Source organism: Apium graveolens, chromosome 9 (genome assembly GCF_009905375.1).
Source record: "Apium graveolens cultivar Ventura chromosome 9, ASM990537v1, whole genome shotgun sequence".
NCBI classification, from domain to species: Eukaryota; Viridiplantae; Streptophyta; class Magnoliopsida; order Apiales; family Apiaceae; genus Apium; species Apium graveolens.
Genome location: NC_133655.1, coordinates 210,472,490 through 210,485,107, shown reverse-complemented (window position 1 = coordinate 210,485,107; position 12,618 = coordinate 210,472,490). Strand labels below are relative to the sequence as shown.

The window sequence follows — 12,618 nt, the reverse complement described above, 5'->3', positions numbered from 1 at the left end:
TTCTTGTGTTGATTATCATGATTTCATATGAACCCATGATGGCGATAAGTTCTATTATGGGCTAATCGTGATCATGGGGTTGCAACGGATTTATTATGGAATTCTTTAGTTAATTGTTTAATACTTTAGTGTGTGATAATTGCATGATATCTAGTATTGGTTGTGCGTATTCGTCTTATGTGCGTCGCGAACATATAAGATAGGGTGTTAATCTTTTGTGAAGCGACAGTGGATCTTGAGATTTAGAACTTGCCATGCTAGCATAGGTTCATGTACGTTATGCATGATTAGTGGGTAACTCTAACAGTTTTATTTGCCCTATGTAATCAAAAGGAATAACTTGTGCTTAAATCGTTGTGTTGTCAATTTCTGTAGACATATAGGAACTCAACATAATTGATGACTATTCAACTTCTATCTTAATTGTGGATGCTTGGTAGAATGGTATTAGTACAATGAAAGTTGGCTTTTATCAGTTCCGTGTTATTCGATTAATATCATCACTGTCACATGCTAAAAGTAATAACAATGGCTATAGAAGGAAGTAATAATGAAGTTGTGATCTCATGAGTGTTTTATTATTGATAAATTGAAGTGTTAGTTAAGTGGTTAATTAAGTAGTTAATTATAGTTAATATTTAATCAACAATTTTAAGTGTTACCTTAACATTGAGAAGTAATCATACATTGGTGAGTGAGTTTAATTAGACAATAACTTAGTCTGAGTCTCTGAGGGAATGAACTAGAAAGTATTCTATATTACTTGCGAACGCGTATACTTGCGTGAATATTAGTGCATGTTTTCGCCCCAACAAGTTTTTGGCGCCGCTGCCGAGGACTCGGCGTATTTGTTTAGTTTATGTACTTACCATCATTGGTCATTAGGACTCAGTGATTAGGACATAGTAGTTAATTACTCTTTTCAGTTGTGTTTCAGGTACTTTAGCAAGCGTTTATGCAAACTCGTTCTCGTGCTCGCAAGAGGACCTCAGATACAGCTGAGGAGAAAGACGAAGTTCTTGATACTCCGGAGAAGTCAGATTTTGAGGATTCGGATTCAGGAACTGAGTAGAAAGAACCAGTAAACATGGGAGATCGTATTGTTCAAGCTGATCCAGCTCTTATGGATTTTTCTCGGCCTAAAATTGATGACATACAGTCAAGCATCCTTCATCCGGCTATTCAAGCTAACACCTTTGAAATCAAGCCGGGCACTATTCAGATGGTGCAGAATTCTGTTTCTTTTGGAGGAGCGGCAACTGAAGACCCCAACATGCACATAAGGAATTTTGTCGAGATCTGCAGCACTTTTAAGTATAATGGCGTGACTGATGTGGCTATCAAGTTGAGGCTTTTCCCATTCTCACTGAGGGATAAGGCTAAAGACTGGTTATATTATGAACCAGCTGGGTCCATCACTACGTGGCAAGATCTTGTGCAAAAGTTTCTGGTGAAGTTTTATCCAATAGCAAAGACTGCTGCTATGAGGAGTGCTCTTACTCAGTTTGCGCAGCAACCTACAGAATCTATGTGCGAGGCTTGGGAACGCTACAAGGAAATGTTGAGAAAATGTCCACATCATGGAATGCCGGATTGGATGGTAATCACTGGTTTTTATAATGGTTTGGGGGCCTAATCTCGGCCCATGCTCGATGCAGCAGCTGGAGGAGCCTTATGGGCTAAAAGCTATACTGAGGCGTATAATCTTATAGAGACAATGGCTACAAACGAGCATCAAAACCCAACTCAGAGGATGACGTCAGGCAAGGTCGCAGGTATTCTGGAAGTTGATGCAGCCACCGCTATTGCAGCCCAGCTCCAAGCGCTATCAATGAAGGTTGATTCTTTGGCTACGTATGGAGTTAATCAAATAGCTATGGTTTGTGAGCTTTGTGCAGGTTCTCATGCTACGGATCAGTGTTCTCTTGTCAACAAATCTGTTCAGTATGTGAATAATTATCAGCGACAACAGCAGCCTGTGCCAGCAACCTATCATCCTAACAACAGAAATCATCCAAATTTCAGCTGGGGAAATAATCAGAATGCTATTCAGCCACCATATCAGCAAGGGGTGAGTAAACAGTTTAACCCACCGGGATTCCAGCAACCACAGCAGTATGCTACAAGGCAATCATATCCTCAACAGGGAAGTGCAGCTGCACCTACTAGTGCTGATTTTGAGGAACTTAAGCTGTTGTGCAAGAGTCAGGCAGTTTCTATCAAGACCTTGGAAAATCAAATCGGTCAATTAGCCAATGCAGTGCTCAATCGTCAACCTGGCACTCTTCCCAGTGACACGGAAGTACCAGGCAGGAAGGAAGCTAAAGAGCAAGTCAAGGCTATTACCTTAAGGTCTGGAAAAGTAGCTGATGCTGAAAAGGCAAAAGAAGTCGAAGCTGAAGTTAGAGATGAAGAATCTAAGCAAAAGGAGAAAGTGGCGGAACCAAAGAAGACTACTGTTGAACATACTCTGCCTGAGGCTAATACAGGGGAGAAACAGCTCTATCCTCCACCACCTTTTCCTAAGAGATTGCAGCAACAAAAGCTGGAAAGACAGTTCGGGAAGTTTCTGGAGGTGTTCAAGAAACTTCACATCAATATACCTTTCGCTGAGGCTCTGGAACAAATGCCTAGTTATGCGAAGTTTATGAAGACTATTCTTTCAAGGAAGGTGAAACTGGATGACCTTGAAACCGTTGCTCTCACGGAAGAATGCAGCGCTGTTCTGCAGCAAAAGTTACCACCAAAACTGAAAGATCCAGGAAGCTTCACCATTCCTTGCACCATTGGCAATCTAACTTTTGACAAGTGTTTTTGTGATTTGGGAGCAAGCATTAATCTGATGCCCTTGTCGATCTTTAAAAAGCTGGATCTGCCTGATCCAAAACCCACATACATGTCGCTACAATTGGCGGACCGTTCCATTACTTACCCAAGGGGCATAGTTGAGGATGTGCTCGTCAAGGTGGATAAGCTCTTCTTTCCTGCAGATTTTGTTATTCTGGATTTTGAGGAAGATAAGAAGATTCCCATAATCTTGGGGAGGCCTTTCTTGGCTACTGGCCGTACTTTGATAGATGTGCAAAAAGGGGAACTTACTATGCGGGTCCAAGATCAGGATGTGACCTTCAACGTATTCAAGGCAATGAAATTCCCTACAGAAGATGAGGAGTGCTTAAAAGTGGATGTGATTGATTCCGCAGTTACTTCGGAACTTGAGCACATGCTAATGTCTAATGCATTGGAAAAGGCCTTAGTGGGGGAATTTGACTTTTGATGATGAAGATAGCAACGAGCAATTACAATATCTGAACGCTTCTTCATGGAAGCGAAAGCTTGACATACCATTTGAATCTCTTGGTACTTCTGACCTTAAGAATGCTGAAGGGAAGCTCAAACCATCAATAGAGGAAGCACCTACCTTGGAGCTCAAACCATTACCTGAACACTTGAGGTATGCTTTTTTAGGTGATTCATCTACGTTACCTGTTATTATTTCAGTTGACCTTTCAGGTAGTGAGGAAGATAAGCTCTTAAGGATTTTGAGAGAATTCAAATCGGCTATAGGATGGACCATAGCAGACATGAAGGGGATAAGTCCTTCATATTGTATGCATAAAATTCTGTTAGAGGAAGGTAGTAAGCCAACTGTGGAACAGCAGCGAAGACTGAACCCGATCATGAAGGAGGTGGTGAAGAAAGAAATTCTGAAATGGCTAGATGCAGGCATCATTTATCCTATTTCTGACAGCTCGTGGGTGAGCCCCGTGCAATATGTACCTAAGAAAGGAGGTATCACTGTGGTCGCAAATGAAAAGAATGAGCTCATCCCTACTCGAACAGTTACAGGATGGAGAGTATGCATGGATTATAGAAAATTGAACAAAGCCACAAGGAAGGATCATTTCCCTCTCCCATTCATTGATCAAATGATTGACAGACTGGCGGGACATGAGTATTTTTGTCTTCTGGATGGTTATTCCGGGTATAATCAGATTTGTATTGCACCAGAGGATCAGGAAAAGACTACCTTCACTTGTCCATTTGGCACATTTGCTTTTCGTAGAGTTTCGTTTGGGTTATGTGGCGCCCCGGCCACCTTTCAGAGATGTATGATGGCTATATTCTCTGACATGATTGGAAATAACGTCGAAGTGTTCATGGATGACTTCTCTGTCTTTGGACACTCATATGATGAATGTTTGAATAATCTGCGCGCCGTACTCAAAGAATGCGTGGAAACTAATTTGGTGCTTAATTGGGAGAAATGTCATTTTATGGTGTGTGAAGGCATTATCCTTGGGCATAAGGTCTCTAGCAAAGGTCTGGAGGTGGACAAGGCCAAGGTGGGAGTCATTGAAAATCTTCCCCCACCTAATTCGGTGAAAGGAATCCGTAGTTTTCTCGGTCATGCGGGTTTTTATCGGCGATTCATCAAGGACTTTTCAAAGATATCTAAGCCGTTGTGCAATTTACTTGAGAAAGATGTGCCTTTCAAATTTGATGATGAATGTTTGGCAGCATTCGAGACTCTCAAGGAGAGTTTGATCACGGCACCAGTTATTACAGCACCAAATTGGACAGAACCGTTTGAGATGATGTGTGATGCGAGTGACTATGCGGTAGGTGCAGTTCTGGGACAGCGCAAGAAAAATCTCTTTCATGTGGTCTACTATGCGAATAAGACTTTAAATGGGGCCCAATTGAACTACACCACTATTGAGAAGGAGCTTTTGGCTATAGTCTTTGGCTTTGAGAAATTTCGATCTTATCTGCTTGGTACGAAAGTAACAGTATTCACTGATCATGCAACTATTCGCTATCTGGTTTCTAAGAAGGATTCGAAGCCGAGACTCATTCGTTGGGTGCTTTTACTTCAGGAATTTGAGTTAGAGATCAAAGATAGAAAAGGTACCGAGAATCAAGTGGCTGACCATCTCTCTAGGTTGGAGAATCCCGATTCTACTTCACAAGATAGGACGTTAATCAATGAATCTTTTCCGGATGAGCAGTTGTTTGCAATTCAGGAGGAAGAACCATGGTTTGCAGATATTGTAAACTATCTTGTCAGCAATATAATGCCGCTTAATTTGACATCCGCTCAAAAGAAGAAGTTTCTGCATGAGGTGAAGTGGTATATGTGGGATGAACCATATTTGTTTAGACAGGGAGCTGATCAGATTATCAGGAGATGTATCCCATTCTGTGAGACGGAGGGGATATTACGAGACTGCCATTCCACGGTTTATGGTGGACACTATGGAGGTGAGAAGACGGTAGCTCGTATTCTGCAAGCAGGTTTTTTCTGGCCTACTTTGTTCAAGGATGCTCATCAGTTTGTTTTAAGGTGTGATCGTTGCCAAAGAGTGGGAAATTTGTCAAGGAAGGATGAGATGCCATTAAATGTGATGCTTGAAGTCGAGGTCTTTGATGTGTGGGGAATCGATTTCATGGGGCCTTTTATCTCATCTTGCAATAATCAGTACATCTTGCTGGCAGTCGATTATGTCTCAAAATGGGTCGAAGTTAAAGCTTTACCGACAAATGATGCAAAGGCAGTGCTAAATTTTCTTCATAAGCAAATTTTCACAAGGTTTGGAACGCCTCGGGTAATCATAAGTGATGAAGGATTGCATTTTTGCAACCGTAAGTTCACTTCTATGATGCAGCGTTATAATGTGAATCATCGAGTAGCTACTGCCTATCATCCGCAAACAAATGGTCAAGCGGAAGTGTCTAACAGAGAGATAAAGCACATTCTAGAGAAGGTTGTTTGTCCGTCAAGGAAGGATTGGTCTTTAAAGCTCGATGAAGCTGTTTGGGCTTACAGAACAGCATACAAAACTCCACTTGGGATGTCACCGTTTCAGTTGGTGTACGGTAAGGGATGTCATCTACCGGCAGAGCTTGAACATAAGGCCTACTGGGCATTGAAGAAATTGAACCTGGATTTAGATGCAGCTGGTAAGAAAAGAATGCTTCAGCTTAATGAACTTGATGAATTTTGACTTCAAGCGTACGAGAATAACAAAATATATAAGGAAAAGGTGAAGAGGTGGCACGATAGGAAGCTACATCCTAAGTTATTTGTGCCAGGGCAACAAGTTCTGTTATTCAACTCTCGGCTCCGACTTTTTCCTGGGAAGTTGAAATCAAGGTGGTCTGGACCTATTATTGTCAAAACTGTGTTTCCACATGGAGCGGTGGAAATTTTTGAGAATGATTCGGACCAAGCATTCAAAGTTAACGGTCAGCGGTTGAAGCACTACTATGGGGACATGGCAAACCGAGAGGTGGTTAGTGCCATTTTGTTGACTACTTGAGAAAGGTACGGAACGTCAAGCTAATGACGAAAAAGAAGCGCTGCGTGGGAGGCAACCCATGAATTGTTGTTACAGGAACCCTTAGAAGTTAATAACCTATCCAAAAGCACAAAAAAATCAGAAAAAGGGGCTGAATTTTTTTTTTCCAGAGACCCTCTGCGCGCCCGCGCAGCTATGCTGAGCGGCCGCGCAGCTTGCTGCGCGCCCGCGCAGAAATGCTGAGCGGCCGCGCAGGGGTCGAGTTCCAGAAAATTTTTTGCAGTTCAGAAGAAAAAAAAAAAAAAACACAAAAACCCATCACAACCCATAAACCCACGAATTCTTTTCCCATTACCCCATGATTTTATCCCTCAAACCCACTCCTAATCTAATTTAACCTACTCCACACACTATATATACATACAGCTATCCTACATATCTCCCACAAACTTCCTACACTTAAACCCTCTAATAAACATCAAAAATCAGTTCTTACACACTTTTATTCACAAATCAATGGCACCCAAGAGAGCACGCACTATTGACAGCAGCAGCACAGTTCCTACTGCTGATTCATCAAGGGGTACTGCTGCAAGGCCTCGGTTAACTGACAGAGCTGCGGAGGAGGAGTACACTAGGCTGTTGGGGAAGCCGATTCTGAAGGAGAGGGGGTTTTTACCATCAGGGAGGGATGGTGAGTTGTTGCCCATGATTGCAGAGAAGGGGTGGATAGCTTTTTGTGAGTCACCCGAAGCAGTACCGATGAGTGTTGTTCGCGAGTTCTACGCGAACGCGAATGCTGAAAAGAATGGGTTTTCTGTAGTTCGTGGGCTGACGGTTGATTATCATCCTGCGGCGATTCACCGTGTGATTGGACAGCGAGAGAGGAAGCCCGAGGAGGAGAACTGGAATGAAAAGACTGCTGAGGATTTTGACTTGGATTTGATTTGTGCGACTCTCTATCGACCGGGCACAGTTTGGAACCGCAGTCCAGCCAATAATGAGTATCGTCACTTTCCGGTGATCGCCATGAACATGTATGCCCGTGCATGGAATGCATTTATATATGCTAATATTTTGCCTTCTTCACATGCACACGAGGTCACAGTTGAGAGAGCACAGTTGTTGTGGGGAATTCTGAATGAGGAATACTATGTGGACCTTGGTGAGTTTATCTACCAAGGAATTCTGAAGTTTTTGAGGGGAGCAAAGCATATGAACATCCCTTATGCATCCACGGTTACGAAGCTATGCCGAGCAGTAGGAGTGAACTGGCCGGCGCATGAGCAGTTGCAGTTGCCAGCAGCTCCGATAGATTCTGGCACTCTGAATGGGATGCAGGAGTGGACCGGTGGTGAGCCTGAGGAGCATGGGCTGAGTTATCGTCTTCTAGGAGGGCGTCCAGCATGAGGTGCTACTATGGCTAGGCCAGGGCGTGGTGAGGCTGGTTCTTCGAGAGCTCAGGAGGGTGCTGGGATTGGTGATGCCCAGTATAGGAGGCTTTCACGGCGGATGGATGCCATGTATGAGACGCAGAGCAGGTTTGCTCAGGAGCTCACTCTTGCGTTAGGGACTGCTTTTCGAGGCCTTGGAGCTGATATCCAGTGGCCAGTTTTTGGTGAGGACTCTGCATACCCGCCGCCTGATACTCCACCCACTAAGGGTGATGATGATGATGACTCCGAGTAGGTATACCCTGTGTTCCTTTCTACTACCTTCACTGGAGACAGTGAAGATTTTAAGTTTGGGGGTGGTAGTTAAGGAATATTTTGTGTGTGTCATATAGCTGCATATTCATGATAGTTAGTTCATATAGTTGCATAATTTTTGCCATATAGTTTTTTTATATAGCTTTATTTGTTTGTCATATCATATAGCTCATGCATATACCATGATCCCTTTTGCAATGATTTATCGACTGAATTGTGATATTGATGCGAGTGTAGTGATAGCATTAAAGTGATATTAAGTTGTGTAGGTTGATATGCATGCTAGAAGCACTTGTATTTTTACTAAGTCTTAGATAATGCTTAAGGGCTAGATTGTTGTTATGATCTGATTATTTTCGAGGATAATCTATTTATTATGCTTAGAATTTGATAATAGGTTTTTAGTGGTAAAGGCATGAAAAAGAAAAAAAATGGAGTAAAAATGGAATTTGTTGCTAGTTGTGGCTAGGCGTCAAATGGCTAGTAGCCGGCTCGCATGTTATGCGAGTAGTCTAGGGTTGAGCAAGATGGAGCGAAACACACTTGCTCAGAAAAGAAAAGAAAAAAAAAATTTGCATAATTGATCAAGAGTGGGCTCTTTGGTATTCGAGTTATTAAGTTCTTAGGGGACTTTGTGCCTAGTGACCTAAGGCTTTTAGAGTCTGGGATCCGCTAACCTAACGCTCGTTACATGGATACCATTGTATAAGTCTTTTGTGGACCTCACTCATTGCACGGTCAAATAAGCATTTGAGTTGTAAATAAAAAGCATAATTCCGTAGTAAGCTCCAGAGTTCTTGTAGTGTTGTATATCACTTTGTGCCTAGAATTTTTATTCTTTGTATAATCGTAGGATTGCCTTGAAGATAGTCTAGTCATAGTAATTAGTCTAGTTCCGAAGCATATCTGTTAAGCATTTGCACACACCACGTTTCTGGCTGTATGTCCGTTTGCATGAGTTTATTGATCTTTAGTGTCTAACTACATTCGTTGAGACGTGACAATTTGGTTGGTTAATTGTAGTAAGGGGGATCATTGCATTTTCATATAGATTGCATTCATGCATATTTTTATTTGTTTTGAGTCTGTGACGCTTGAGGACAAGCATCGATTTAAGTTTGGGGGTGTGATAAGTGGCATTTTATACCACTTAGAACGTCTTAAAATGGCTTAAATTGGTGTCTTGAAATCAAGTATTTTGTGTATTTGATGCGTTTTTCTAGTGTTTATGCATTTCAGGGTATTAGTTGCATTTCGGAGGAGGAATCATCAAGAATAAGCCTTGGCATGTGTTCACCATTGCGAGAGGAAAAGAACGGGCAGATTACGGCGAAGAAACGGAGCAAACCTGGAATTTTTCCAGTAGGGTCCTGCGCGCCCGCGCAGCAATGCTGAGCGGCCGCGCAGCAGCCTTGCGCGCCCGTGCAGAAATGCTGAGCGGCCGCGCAGGGTCGGGGAAAAAGCTGAATTATTTTAGACTTCTACTTCTGTTTGGCTTCCAACTTCTATGTAATCTGAGTTTTATGGGACTATTATATAAGTAGATTTGAGACGTTTTCATGGAGAATAAGAAGGAGATTATGTTTTAGATTGTGTTTGGCGCAAGAAGCGAAGGAGATAAGGAAGAAGACCGATTTAGCACACCGCAACGAAGAGGAAGCATATATTCTTGTGATTCTTGTTTCGTTGTAACGTTGGATGCTAGTTTTCTTGCTTTGACTTATTTACTCTTGTGACGTACTCTGTTTTAATATAATTAGTTTAGTTATTATTTTCTTGTGTTGTTTATCATGATTTCATATGAACCCATGATGGCGATAAGTTCTATTATGGGCTAATCGTGATCATGGGGTTGCAACGGATTTATTATGGAATTCTTTAGTTAATTGTTTAATACTTTAGTGTGTGATAATTGCATGATATCTAGTATTGGTTGTGCGTATTCGTCTTATGTGCGTCGCGAACATATAAGATAGGGTGTTAATCTCTTGTGAAGCGATAGTGGATCTTGAGATTTAGAACTTGCCATACTAGCATAGGTTCATGTACGTTGTGCATGATTAGTGGGTAACTCTAACAGTTTTATTTGCCCTATGTAATCAAAAGGAATAACTTGTGCTTAAATCGTTGTGTTGTCAATTTCTGTAGACATATAGGAACTCAACATAATTGATGACTATTCAACTTCTATCTTAATTGTGGATGCTTGGTAGAATGGTATTAGTACAATGAAAGTTGGCTTTTATCAGTTCCGTGTTATTCGATTAATATCATCACTGTCACATGCTAAAGGTAATAACAATGGCTATAGAAGGAAGTAATAATGAAGTTGTGATCTCATGAGTGTTTTATTATTGATAAATTGAAGTGTTAGTTAAGTGGTTAATTAAGTAGTTAATTATAGTTAATATTTAATCAACAATTTTAAGTGTTACCTTAACATTGAGAAGTAATCATACATTGGTGAGTGAGTTTAGTTAGACAATAACTTAGTCTGAGTCTCTGAGGGAACGAACTAGAAAGTATTCTATATTACTTGCGAACGCGTATACTTGCGTGAATATTAGTGCATGTTTTCGCCCTAACATTTACCCTGTGCATCCCCAAGGGTTTTAGACTTTTTCTTTCTGGCATAAGTTTGGGGTGAGCTTGTGTCCCTAACCCTCTTGGCCTGTGCTCTTGGTTGAGAGCTATGTTCAATAACTACATCCTTTTGGGAGGATGCAACTAGAAGTGAGCTTATATCCTTTTTAAGCACTGCAGTTTGTTGGGAAATTGCAGTGTGGCTAGGCTGGGATCCACTCAACTCTCCATCCTTATCCTTAGGGTTTCTTTTATGTTCACCCCTTCCCTCACCTATCTTTCCCCTTCACACTCCCCTCTTTGGTTTTAGTGGATTTTGCAACTGGCATCTTTTGAGAGATACCAGAGGGGGCTTTCTTTGTTTTGGGTTTGAAAATTTGTGCAGTTTTGGTAGCTTTGGTAGGCAACTGTTGGGTCATTGACACAGTTTCCATAGCCACACTTGAACTCAAAGAAATTAGTGAGGTTGGAATAGTGGTAGGAATAGATGAACTTACCTCCCTTACCGAGGTGCTTGCATTACAGGGAAGTAGAATAATGGCACATCCTTGTAATGATTGGCCCTGTTCAAATCTGCAATGAGCCTTCTCTCTTGAACCCAACAATCTAATTTGTTGTTTAGGTTCTCAAGCACAATCTCTTCACAGAGGTGGTTAGCTAACACCATAAAGAATCTAGCATAATATACATTCTCACCTCTCTTGTTTAACTCTCCTAATTTATATCCCAACTCAAACAGAACAAGGTCACTAAAATTAAAATACTTATCTATAACTAGCATGTAGAGCATGTTAAGCATGGAAATATTCACTGAATCAAAATTACTGATTTTTCCTGAAAATACCTTTGTCACCACATCACACATAAAACTCCATTCTTTCCTAAGACCCATTCTCCTAATATCACTCAGCTTAGAAGTAGGAAGTGCATAGTTCATGAAATTAAGCATATTGATTATATCAGTGTCAGTGTGTGATGAGGTCACATTATTATCAGGAATTTTGAAACATACTTTTATAACATCACTATTGATACATAATTCTTTACCTTTAATGGTTAGAGTTATGGTCTTATCTGGTGAGTTTTATATAACAGTGGTCCATATCTCTTCAACAACTTCACAAAATATTGTGGGTGATTCCAGCATGGCATAGCTAAGCTTGCAATTCTTCACAAAGTCCATCATCTTGTGATAGTCACCAGAGTGCTGAATCCCCTTGTTCACTAGTGCCGTGAAGTTGTTCTTCTCATAAATGAACCCAGTTTGAGACATCTTTACAACTGGTGCCATTGTTAGAGAATAAGAGCTTGAAGAGAAGGAGAGTAAGTGCTTTGAGAAAGAGAGAAGTTTGAGCAGTTGAATTGAGAATGATAAAAGAAAAGTGATTGAAATGAAATAAGCTTTTATACTATCTCAAAAATAACCGTTAAAAAAATAATAAAGTAAAATAAAGTGACCAGTAGAAATTACCTAAAATAGCCGTTTTAAAAATAAACTATAAAAATTCCACCCATTATCCATCGTGTTATGCTTACAAACTGTAAGTATACTCGATGGATAATGTTCAGGAAATTAACGACTAATATTAAGACAATTCGACGGATGAGGATAAACTGTTATCCGTCGTGTCATAAAATATTCCAGAAAAGTAATTGATTTTTATTAGCAAATAGTATTCCGACGGATGATCAAACTCGATGGATAAAGATCATCCGTCGAGATGTAAATTTTGACTTAGCCAAAATTTCATCCAAGACTGACAAATCAATTAAATTTCTGGCTACATTCCAACTTGCAAATAATCTCATGAAGATTCAGGAATAATTAAGCATACTTAGCTCACTTACCAACCTTGAAAAGGTGGATTCATCCAGTGGCTTGGTAAAGATATCTGCAAGCTGCTTCTCACTTGGAACAAAATGTAGTTCTACAGTACCATTCATTACATGTTCTCTTATGAAGTGGTACTTGATACCTATGTGCTTTGTTCTTGAATGTTGTACTGGATTTTCAGTGATGGCAA

At 40.8% G+C, this 12,618-nt stretch overlaps 1 non-coding gene across 1 annotated transcript; it reads right to left on the bottom strand.

The window, feature by feature from the left end:
- Positions 1-1,480: 1,480 nt before the first annotated feature.
- On the bottom strand, positions 1,481-1,587 carry LOC141687879 (small nucleolar RNA R71). Its single transcript, XR_012561358.1, has one exon. It is a non-coding gene; the product is annotated as a small nucleolar RNA R71 (small nucleolar RNA).
- Positions 1,588-12,618: the final 11,031 nt, after the last annotated feature.